The sequence below is a fragment of the Dreissena polymorpha genome, chromosome 4 (assembly GCF_020536995.1).
Source record: "Dreissena polymorpha isolate Duluth1 chromosome 4, UMN_Dpol_1.0, whole genome shotgun sequence".
NCBI classification, from domain to species: Eukaryota; Metazoa; Mollusca; class Bivalvia; order Myida; family Dreissenidae; genus Dreissena; species Dreissena polymorpha.
In genome coordinates this window covers 24,285,067-24,298,784 of record NC_068358.1, presented here as the reverse complement: position 1 = coordinate 24,298,784, position 13,718 = coordinate 24,285,067, and positions in this window count along the sequence as shown.

The following is a 13,718-nucleotide window of genomic DNA, read 5'->3' as shown; positions in this document are numbered from 1 at the left end:
TAACAACTATGAATTATGGAAAAAAAATCAGCATCTCCTGAATAGTCAGCAGTTGTGTGCTATTGTTCGTTTTTGCCTCGTTAGGTTTTGTGTGACGAAATAAATGTACGTATCCATTCCTGCATTAATTTACTGATTATTATGACAATTTATATTTAGAATTAGTATAGTAGATTTGTATAAACTACTGTTAGTTATTTATTGATATTATTTTATATTTATTATTTATTTATGGTCATTAGTAACCTCGATTTCTCATAACGTGAATACTTGTTATAATTTGTTTATTAATGTTTATATGATATTAAAATGTGTCCACATGGGCCATTGGCCTTCTGGCAATTTTTTTAAAATAAAATCGTGAACACAATATGTAGGCATATGTTTATTGTTTATATATGTAAATGATCCTAGTTATTTGTTTTGGAAGTATGTTGATTTGATTTACATGTCTTTAAACGTATGGTAGTACGTATTGTTTATCAGCGTGATATTTACATGTTGTAAATTATGGACCAATGCTTAATATTCATATTTCGTTCGACTGGATGAGCGTGAAACATTATTGCACGATTATCTCGTGAATTGATGTTAACAGTGTTAAGTTGTTGTTGTTGTTTGCGATTAGTCTAGATACTAACATTTATGGCAAAAATGCATTGACTTTCTTAATACTATGTTAACGAATGCATATTTAATTTTCCAACAATAGTGTGAACCAAATGACACTATCAATTATAAACAAAACACATATCATGCTTTGTGGTTAAAACGTTCTGTGCTGATGTCAACATTTTATGACACTACTATATCGATGGGAAAGGTTAAATTCAGTGACTATTGCGCAGACACTACTTTATCGATGGGAAAGGTTTAATTCAGTGACTATTGCGCAATAACAGAGATTACATCATGGAAACCGGCGTGAACTTACAATTTAACATACAATCAAGTTTTTGCAGTGGTTTCATTGAATAAAATCGTTGTTTCTAATCAATGACCAGTCTTGTGTGTGTCGCGGTAACACTGAATGTCAAGCAGAAACGCGCGTGCGTCGAAAATGATGTACATTGTCGTTTTATGTTAAAACCAATAAAAAAACATGCGGTAATATCGTTTTATTTAATGCGACGCACTGTTGTGTAATAATTGCTATAATACTTTTGTTATATGTTATTAATATTGCTCATTATTGATTTTGTAAGTTAACTGCTGTTAGCAGAGTGGTTATTTATTTTCATACGTATTTAAACAAAATATTATTTTACCAACTTTTGTCCTGAAAAACTGTTCCCTCTAACATTTATAAATACTATTTGCCGTGTTTAAAAAACAAACAAACATAAAGCATACACTTGCAATGTTGATCGGCGTATACAATATAACACTCGATTAATTGAAGTGTATGTTGCCATGTGTTTTTTGTTCTTGTATATCTTTCTGTAGGTCTACATGAATCTTTTAATGCAATACAAGTAGTGTCCAAACTCCTTACAAAATGACATGATCAGGAGTCGACAGATACATGTGAAAATATGAGTCCTTTATTACCTAATCGTTTAATTGAACGATCATTACTTTGCGATTTCCATTGAAAGTTTTTAATGTGTGTGACGTGTGTCTTTTGAATTGATCATTTCAATCAGGATTTCTCCCGGGCCATCTCTTCTTTAGCAAGGGTGATCTTGCGACATCTCTTATTTGCTTCTACATGCCTAAATTATCCACTCGACGGCTCATTAATGTAAAACAATTAAATGTGAGACAATACCGCAAGTTCAACTAAAGTGGCTCGACTGTTAAATTTCACGGTAATCGATTAAACGAGAGTCTTCCACAATAGTACAGTTTTGAGTTCAAGACATAAGAAATTAGCTGCATTTACACTCTGTATTATCATTTTTATATATCAGATACAAAACACTGTGTACTACGAAATTTGATTAGTGCTATATTGAATGTCAAAATCAAATGTTCAAATGTCGCGTGTCGTTTTAAGTTGATGCTTGTCTATTTAAATTTGTGAGCATTTTGTCGTCCGTCGCTTTGATTGTCGTGCTTATAGTTCAAAGGTTTACCGCGCGGCATTCAATATTACCTCACTGGATTCCGTAGTGCACAATATTGTTATTGGCACCAATCAATCTCCTCTGGTAACACCGGTTTAAATCTGTATGGCGACTTTACGTTATGTTATTTAGCGATAATTTAAACGAGTAAGCAAATACCGTCCTTCTGTACAAACCATTGTTATGGCGTTGTGCATTTGAATAAAGCTTGACTTTCTGAGTTTGTTGATTTGCTCTTTACCAGCTCAAAACTTTAGTAGATTGATGCGGTAGTAGTAAAATATAATACTTGAATACATTACTGTTTAAATCATTTGTTTACAGAAAAATTAATTAAAAATGTGCGACCGCAACTGTACGTTTGTATATTTTCTGCTTTAATGCGTGACAGCACTCCCTGGATGACGTTCACATATCCCTGACCAATATCAAGCTCCGCGCAGAGATTTGATTGGTTCCGAGCATAGCTCGATATCAAATCCCTGCCGTTATAACAACGCGAAGATAGCCGAGCAACGTGGTACAATAACTTTATCGTTGTTATTTTTACTTTTTTTATTTTGGTTATCTTTATTTTATATTTAAAACCTATACATATACTATTTTCAAAATAAAAAAGGAAATGATATTACCTTTAATAATATAATACTTTAACAATAAATCATTCCAGATCTGAAATAATTTTCTTGTGATATCAGTGAGAATTGCCAATACCCGTGAGGAGATAACCGCAGCTTGGACTTTGGACCAATATACTCATTCGTTTTCCTGATGGTATGATGTTACAAACGTCGCAAATAAATAGGAGCAAAGAACGGTCCTAAAAGGGTTACTCCGTGTACAGAAAATAATAGTGTCTTGCGTAAATATTGCATATTGTGCCTCTGATATCAGGCACGGAAAGGAGAAAAAAAAACTTAAGATATACATCAAGAAGACTACACTAGTACCATGTCCAGTGTTCTCAAATAGTGTAACAACACGATCTTATATCATTAGTGTTGCAAGGTGAATATTAAACTTGGACGTCATTACGGTTTTCGTTTCTGAATTATTTTGTTGTTAGTGTGACAAATAATATATAAGCAAATACATAACTAATGTTCGGCATTAATGTACCATATATGAAAAGCAGCATTTTCTTGTTAATAAATCGACGTATTTACTCCGTATCCATAAAACGGAAAACATTAACCGATTGCATATTTTCAAATTAAAAACAAAAGAGTTATGTTGTTTCTATAAGGAACCCTTCTCGAGAAGTTAAAATGACAGTGGTCACAAAACAATTGCGCTTAAATCGCAGTTGATATGCACATATAAATTAACTCATTCCGACTCGCTAATGGCGCCATTTATATTTTGTTGAGTTAAATTATATTAAGAAAAACTAATGTTGGCCGACGCATAAAGAGGCTCATATCTGAGGTCTTTAGTCATCGCAGTGTTGACGATGTATACATTTCGTCGTATGTGTGGAATCCATACGAGATTCGTATGGAACACATTTAGGTCCCATGTTACTTACCTCCAATTTCATTCCATCTCATTCAACTAGTTGTAAAGCAAGTTCTTACTTTTTATCCGCCTGATCTGAAAACTATTTAATTATGACAGGCATTTCATGATTAATCATTAGTGTGTAAGCAAAGTGCTAGATAACTTTATATATATAAGAAAAACTAATTTACAAGCCAGTAGAAAAAATAACTATAGAAGTATATATATATAAAGCATATAATGTGGTACTTCTATGATAATCTATTTTACTTGAAACGACCACCATCCCAACATTATTTTTTGGGGTGACTTGCCACTTATTTATCACGGAAAACCGTCTTTTACCTCGCACTGCACACCCAATAGTTAACCGTATTACTTTAAATAGTAAACAAGTGAAGTTAAGCTTGCGCTGCCTGCGAAATCCAAGAACTGAAGAGCGCTTTGCTATATGGCTTATCATGTGTTATGCTGAATTGCGTGTTGAATTTTCCATTTCGGTAAAATTCCACTTAATAAACGTTTATCCCTCCGAGGTCCAATCGAAAATAGTGACTATTTCTGAAGAGTTTCTTTCCTTTTCTGGTATACAAGCAATTTAGCTATAGCAATAATGCATATTGTGTTCATTTTTGTATCCTTACTATATCTGTAACATTTTTGGTGCATTTCACTTGGGACTACGATGAACGTTTCGGAGAAGTTTATTGATGTACTGATCTTTTGTCGAAATTTCACTGCCAAAACTCTGTATTCTAAGGGTGTCTGCATTAACGCGAAGGAAATGACATATCTTTTCAGTCCAAGTTGCAAAAGACGGTAAATACTTCTCTACATTAGGGTAAAGACAAAACAAATGCCTTGAAATTAGCAGTTTCACAATGGAACCGTATGGCATTCGGATTTAGTGTAAGCAAACCTTCAAGGAAACCATGTTCCTGATTTTCAGATTGCACATTTATAGAAAATCTATATTTTTGTTTTTATTGCGACAATACGTGCGATTCATATATATAGGATCTGGCACGAGTTGTCATATCATACCATATTTTATTAAACGAGTTCAGGAATTCTGTTTGTAAGCGGGCCATTGGCGAGCTTACTAACGAATTTCCTGGACGAGTTTAATAAAATATGGTATAAAAATGACAATAAGTGTCAGATCTTTTTTATCACATGCTTTTAAATGAGCAAATTTAATAAATATTTACGCAAACATAATGATAAATCCCGAACTTATTTACATTTCGTGACGTCGTTTGACGTTGCAACGTCATTTTAGCAAAATAACAAAATGAGATTGGCCAATGAAAACGCTTTAAAAGTATATTGCACATGTGTAAGATAAAAAATATACGTAATGGTTATATAATATGGGAAACAGGGTATGGCATGTGATAAATTCATTTATATAATTTCTATTAGTTCGAAAGAACTACGTAATTTTACGCGTAAAGAAAGCAGAACAAAATGTATGGCAAACCCATTTTCCTCCGATCGCATTTTATACGATTTTTTTCAAATATGGATGAATTTATATAAAATGTGTAAACAACTTATTATACATATATTTCAATATAAATTAAAATAAAAGTTAAGAAGAACACGTGTCGAAAAAATGCGAAATAAGCCAGATATTTAATTATAAAATCGAAAATGTCTGTACAGGCGAATTCGCCAGCATGTATATCATGCATGTACGATGTGAATCGAAGTTTAGTTTTACGGATCATTTTAATTCCTTCAACGATATATATTCATACGATACACAAACACAAACGCTAACTCCGATCCTTATAAAAAGACGAATCCTTCGGTTATTGTAGGAAAATATGTACGAAAGATCTTTGTCACAATCGGCTCGGGGCGCTAATTTGTCTTTGCTGCATTTTATGAAATTTTTCTTCAATGTATATATTTTTTTGCCTATTTTGTGTTATTGTAACATATTTTTATCAATATATTACAATTTAATAATATAAAAGTCGTATAGTCTCGCTTTAACCATGAAATGGCAATTTTATGTCATACAATTAAGAGAACCTTTTCACAGATTTAGGCATGTATTGAAGTTTGTCATTAAATGCTTTATATTGATAAATGTAAACATTGATCGAAAAAGCTCCAGTAAAAATAAGAATAAAATAGAAAGAAACAAAACGTAACCCTTAACTGGGCTCGAACAACTGACCCCTGAAGTAAAGATCTAACGCTTAGATCACTCGGCCATACGTGCTCATACAGTGAGTGGTGTATTTTATACTTTATATAAGCAATCCTCGTAGTGTCGCAAAATGTATCAACAACAACAGAACTCTCCAAATTATTTTATCGTTTCGCAACGCTTTATAATTTTCCGGTTTTTAAATGGTCAAAAGATGCATACAATGGATATTTTATAGCATGTAAAGGGACTGTCAACCACGGCGACAAAGAAAAGAAAAGTTGTAAAATACCGTCTTTTTTACAATTATTAGTTTATATTGATTAAAATATCACGACTGGTATATTACATTACTTGAAAAAAGTTGTTAAGTTTTCATATATTCAGTATAGTCGGTAATAACTTTTACTGGGTATGTCTACTAGGCAACTACCAGTTAACCATAAATAACGCCAGTAGATTGATCATCATCGTCACGTGGTAAACCCTGAAATGCAAATTTTGCATGCGTAGTGAATTGTATATATTTATATATATCATGATCAATCTAGTTATTTATAGTGTGTATATCGTTATGTCACCTATTTTCGCGATGTACTTTCGAATTCACATCGCGAAATTTCATTACCGAATAATGGAAAAATAAGAACTTTTTTCAAGTAACATAATATACCAGTCGTGATCTTTTAATCAATATAAACTTATAATTGTAATAATAATAATAATAATTTTAATAATAATAATAATAATAATAACTTAATTTCACGAAGATAACACATTAAGAAATAGCATCTCTTTTTTACAATGTGGTCTTCAAAAACACAGTATATGTAAATATAACTCAACAATGTCTATCATACTGCAATCAGCATTAAAATAATTTCAAAAGCATCATATAATGAAAATAACAATACTAATACAAATAATATTAATAATATAAAATAATAGTAATATAATTACAATAATAATAATAATAATAATAAAAATAATAGTAATAATAATAAGAATAATTATAATAATAATAATAATAATAATGGTTATTTCATTCTTTCATAACAACAGACAATCACAAAGCAAAAAGAAGAAGAATAAAATACCCAAAGGCGGTATTTTCATCCATACAACCCACAATATCAAAAAAAGTTATGCGTTTGTAGCAAATGATTTTTAAGGTGCCGTTTAAAGGAAATAATTGTAGGTGCTTGTCTTATATTATTTGGAATAAGGTTCCATATATTTCTCGCACAAAAGGAAAAAGTACGCTTTCCGTAATTCGTTTTAAATGCAACATATGATAAATCGTTGTGGGTGGTGGACCTAAGAAAGTATGTATTGTTATTTGATACAAAAATAACGTCATCAAAATAAGGAGGCATTGAGCCATCTTAAACTTTGTACACTATAGTCCCAACAAGAAATTTACACCTATTTTCAAATGACAACCAGCCCAGTTTATTGAAAATCGGAATTGAAGGAGAGGAAAACGGCTTATTCATTATTATTTTTGCAGCACGTTTCTGTATCGAAATTACCTTCTTTAAATTTGATCTTGTGGCTGAGCACCATATTGTGCAACAATAGTCCATATGTGGTAAGATGTATGAATTATAAAACAACTTCATTGTTTTATAATTTAGATAGGGTTTAATGCGTTTTAATTAGGCTAGCTTTGAGTTGAGCTTTCGACAGACGTTATTTATATGCAGTTTCCAAGTGAGATGTTTGTCAACTGTTATACCAAGTAAATTATGATGTTCAACTTGATCAATAACAATGTTGTTGATTTTTAGTAATAAGGTGTTTGCAGACTTATTAGCACTGGATAATATCATGCATTTAGTTTTGTTTGGATGTATTTACATATTGTTAAAAGAGCACCAATTTGATATTATATCTAAGTCATTTTGCAAAGTACTTTGAATGCTTTTAATGTCAACATCAGCTTCATGTAAGGTAGAGTCATCTGCATAAAGATCTAACGCTCCCTTTTGAAGGAAAAACGGCATGGCATTAATATATATAAGGAAAAGAAGAGGACCGAGAATAGATCCTTGAGGTACCCCGGCTTTTATAGTTTGAAAAGCTGATTTTTGTGTTCCGACTTTGACGCATTGTTGTCTGTTAGATAGGTACGACTGCATCAAGGTAAGCACACTCTCAGAGAAATGATAGATAGAAAGTTTTTTTAAGTAAAATATCATGATCTACTAAATCACAGGCTTTTCTAAGGTCAAGGTATACTGTCCCTACAATTTTTCCAGAATCTATGTTTTGTAGCCAAGAATCTATAAGTCGAATCAATGATGACTGACAAGAATGATTTTGACGAAAACCAGACTGGAAAGTATGCAACAATTGATGTTTTTCAAGAAATGACTACATTTGATTTGAAATGTGTCTTTCAAATATCTTAGAAATAGTAGGGAGTATGGAAATGGGTCTATAGTTGTTTAGGTCATTTTTATCTGATTCTTTATGCACAGGCAATATATATGCATTCTTAAGCCTGTCCGGAAAAAATCCACTTTGAATGCTCTTATTTATGATTGATGTTATTGGGCCGACAATGGTATCACCACAATGTTTGAGTATATCAGAACCGATATTATCAAGGCCAGGTGCTTTATTGTTTTTTAAACAGTCGATTATTTTACGGACCTGAAATACTGTTATTGGTGCAATTTCAAATAAATGTGTGTTTAGTTTATCATTGAGATATCTTTGGAATATTGTATAATTATATGGTTCAAATTTAGTTTTGGTGATCAAATCGGAGATGTTAGTAAAATGTGTGTTGAATGTGTCTAAGATCTCAGGAATGCTGTCAATGGTTGTATTATTTACGTCAAGTGTTAATGGCAGAGTGAGGGAAGGATTTGGATGTGCAAGGGAATTAATTGTTTTCCATATATGTTTTGTTGACACATTTTCCTTTACTGAGTTATTATAAAATTGTTGTTTATATTTCTTATAAGAAACGTTACATGGTTCCTTTGTTTTTTGTACTCGTCGATTTACAAATAAACAAATACGGTATTTTAGAACTTTTATTTTTTCGTCATTCGTGGTTGACAGTCCCTTTACTGTTCAGTTTTACTGTTTCCTTTCAAATATCATAACTACAATGAAAAATGCGAATCTGAAACAATTTGTGTCAATATTTGGCCCGTTTAATCGAGTATTATTTGTGAAACGTTAAGAAACAATCAATGCAATATTTTAGCGTTTCTCTAAACTTTCGACCACCGGAACTTTTTGTCGCTAACTTTTTACGGTACAAACGTTGTTACGAGACATATCAAATGTCTGATTTTGGAACGAATAAATCAGTGATTAAAATGTGATTATTTGCAATCGGATGTATGTACCTTCCAAAATCTTTCTGCGAAAGTAACTCATAAATTGTTATTTCAAAAGAGGCCTCCTTTTCACCAATCTGCTGAAACGCTTGAGGAAAAAATCTTTTGTCGGAGAAATCATTTAAATTGGTGGCGATTTGATTTAAACTAGCGTACTGTTTGATTTGTCATAGAGAATATAGAGCATTGACATTCATTAAATTAAGTTGAAAGAAATGTGCGGACATACAAATATAAGCAGCGACAAATGAACGTACAACATTACTACGTGTATGCCGCGTATAATGCCGTATTTTTAATAATTAGCAAGAGCTGTGATTGTGAAACAAACTGCGACGCTTTGAAGCCATTTATTTGACCTTTGACCTTGAAGGATGACCTTGACATTGACCTTTCACCACTCAAAATGTGCAGCTCCATAAGATACACATCATGCCGAATATCAAGTTGCTATCATCAATATTTCAAAAGTTATGACCAAGGTTAAAGTTTTGTTACAGACACACACATACAATGACAGACAGATAGACAGACAGACAGACAGACAGGCCAAAAACAATATACCCCCGATCTTTCGATGCGGGGGCATAAAAATAGTAATCATGCTTACATACATGTATGTATAAGCATATAACTCCGATGAAACTGAAGAGTAATGAACGATGACCAAGCTTGTCAGTGAACGGATTTCTTAATGAGAGCGCCCGCAGATGAGCATGTCCGAGAAAATGTGTATTTTCGCTATTATTGCATAAACTAATCCCACATACAAAATAAATAAAAATAACACTGAAAACAATATGTCTTGTTCATTCGATATCGACAAAAAAGTTCGATTATTTCATATGACATCATACAGTTCAAGGTTGTGTTTTACAGATGCCTCACTCGGTCATCATCAGAAATGACGAGGCTTTACCTTCGGATAGGAAGTTTTCGATTTAAAATGTGTTAAAACAGTGGATTAATGCAAAGTTGAAATGCAGCAGCGCAAAGTAATAAAGAGGAATTATTTTGGAATTTACTGGTCGTGACGGATAAATATATCGTCAGAATGAGTCATTGTTTTCATAGATGTTTCGTTCGTACAGGTCTATCTTATTTCGTTCCAACTAAATGTTCTAAAAATTAATAATGCCGACATATTGTCAAGGAAGTATTTCAAGCATACAGAAGGAACGTTGAAGGTACATATATAAACACTTACATTTACAGCATAGCTTTTTAAAAGTGTTGAGTAAATAACCTTCATTGACGTAACTCAGTTTCATATCCAGTAGGGATAAAGACATACACTTTCATTTTACCAATTGTTTTCACCTTATGGGCACAGACTGCTTTTCCGAAAAACTGGAAAAAATAATGTGAATATTGTATTTGTTTATGTTTTACCATGAAAATCCTATAATTTTGTTTGTTTGCTTCATTGTTTCCATAGTAAAAAAAAAACAATTGACATGTATAAAGTATTGTTTATTTGGTCTATTTTACAATATCAGAAATAATGATTAATAATGATTATTGCATTTACTGAAACATTTAGTATCCAAGTGTACTTTCAACCAACACTTTTCAATGCTGTTTTTTTCATTCTGTTGTGTTTGAGGTTACATTATACTTGAATACACATGTTACTGAATTAAAAAGGAAATTGTTCATGGAACACAAAAATTATTGATTGTTCTTGTTTAACTAGTTACAAAAACAGTGCATATACTATTGTGTGTTGCCTTTAAACAAACACTTTATTGATAATACAATTCATATATTTATAAAACGCGTGATTGTGTGCTCTGGTGATTATTAACATGTAGATCGGTTACCATAGCAGCACAAATGGTGCATTTTAAATGTCCATAATGCTTTTGTCAGTTTATTGCATTATAATTATGTATTTGACTTTAGAAAGATTATTGTTTTAATAAAACAGTTTGCTTGTTGTTTGAAAAATGTTTTCGTTGTTTTTTGTATTAAATGATAACTTCGTGACAGTAAAATGTAGGGTTGGTCACTTTGTAAGGTCATAAAATTAGATTTGAATGTGATAAATAAAAAATCTATATAATTTTTGTGAACTACAATGTTTAGAGAATCTAAAATTGCCAAAAAGTCAAAATGTGATTTTTTAACACATGACTGATTTTCCCAGCTTTGGTCACATATATCAACTCTTAAACAAAATGAAATGATTAATAATTAGCTCTAATTAATTACAATAATTCCAATTACATTCTTTTTAATGCAGTTAAATTATAATGTATTGTGTTCACACATATGCACACATATATGCGCATACATTCACACATGTACATACTCACTCATATACTTTCACATATAATTACAGATATACATATAAACACCTACATGTATACATACACCCACACATACATATATATATATATATATTATATACACACACAAACATATACTCATATACACTCCCACACATATCCAACCCCTCACACACTTACGCTCACATGCACTATTGTTGGAGAATTATGTATTTTCAAAATAGTTTAATTCTGAGGTAAAATAGTTATCGCTACTTAAATTGTCTACACGAATCTCGTATTTGCCTACACTATCGTCTATAGACGATAATTATATAATCCTGCCATACTAAATCGGAAGCTGCTTTTGTGTTCATTTGGAACTTCTGTCGTTAATAATTGGATCCAGTCAAGTTATCTTGCGGTAGTAATCCGAATTGTCTCTAATATGTTAAACGCATACTCCAATGTCTTCTAAACTATGTTCTCTGGAGCCTTGTATCTGCCTCATGACGTTGCGAATAAATAAAGCTGTTGTCAAGAGAGTGCAGATGTGCAATTTGCAATTTAAAAAGTGGATTGAAATATTCACTGCCTTTATCCCTGCATGTATGAGGAAACTGATGCTTATTCAGTTCACAATTTATGCTTAGAAAGTCGTAGAAGGCTGGAGTTATTAACAAAGTTCATAATAACTTAATTGATTCTAATGAAAAATGGGAAGTAACTGCGCGTGGACCAGTTTATGGAAATGAAAACTTATGACAGGGCTTGAACGGCACGTGAACCGCCTTGTTAATACACAATTTCTCCCGTTCAAGCTCTCCTTGTGCCAAGTTTCTGCACCCCGTCAGAGGGCATTATAAATAGAGTTTATGCAATAATCAGTATTGCATGGTCTAATTCAACGGTGGCAACGTGTTTCATTTGACGTTTTTTATAATGTCTGTGTTCGCAATATACATGTATTTATTTTGCGAGTTTCTGTTTTGATGTACACAATGATTAGATAAAACGTTCTCTTGTGATCGACAAGTTATATGTAAAAAAGTAAATCGGAGGAATATTTTTTCTAAGCTGCATAAATTATGTGCAATAAAACATGTTATAGATGTTTCATATATGATGCATATTCATCACAAATAAAAGGGAATTCAAACACTTTGTTTAGAGCATGGTTCACCAAGCGTAGTTAAAGATAGTCATTTAACAAACTTATTTAAAAATGCATTCAGGCGGTGTAAAGTTGTTTAATGCTCAAGCTTGACAATGTTTGTTTGACGATTTACTTATATGATGCATTTGGCAATTGATTGCGAACCGGTTCTTGGGCTAGGGCCTATACGATTGCTCCGTTGTATAGTTAAATTATGCTTCAGGCAAAGTGTTCAAATATTTTCGGTTTTTAGCTTAAAAAGCATCATAAAGAAATGACACGACTGTTATATTTGTAATAGTTTTCAAACCAGGGCTTCTTGAAGCAAAGCCTAACTCGCTGCCACTACACCACACAGTAGCATGAACCAATGATTTTTTAAAACATAAGTTATAAACGGCAAACGATTGCAGGAATATTATAAAGGGTTTCAGGAATCAATTTCAGTTTGTTTTGATAAATTATTCCGCATATTATATATTTAATGATTTTTTTTCGGAACAAGGGCTTCGGAAATTTAAAATAATTCTATTGGATTTCTAATGAAAAACTGGTTCTATGAGATTACTGGATAAAATGCACAAATCTACAAAACATTTATAATTTTTATGTTTATTCTTGAAAATAACTGTTCTTTACTTACTATAAATATCACTTTTGATAACAAAAATGCATAGATAATCATGTGTATTTTTTTAATTTCAATAAGCATATAGCCTATATTCCAGTATATTCAGCCACTATTCAGTGTTCATTGACTTTTTATACTGAATGAAATCATTTTCGAGAAAAGTTAGACATTTGATTCAACATTTTGTGTCGTTACAACAAAATAAAGGCAAAGTAATTTACATATCGGGTTTTTCCGTAGTAACATGACAATTCTAGGATGGCACCCTAGCAATCCAGTGATTAGTTAATATCTTCCATTCAATTTGTTATTTCATCATTTTGCATGGAAAACATTTTGTTTTGTAATATTTTTTAATAAATCAATATTGTTTAAGATTAATAAAGACAAACGTACTGACTTAAATTGAATATTTTGAAAATTATTAGCATTTTATTTTACATGTGTAGCAAATTTAGATTTGACCATTGATCTCAAACTAACAAAGGCTTTTTTCCAAACTATATATTATAGTTACATTTTGTACCAAAAATAAATTATGTGATTTTAAATACAAATACATAACTCAA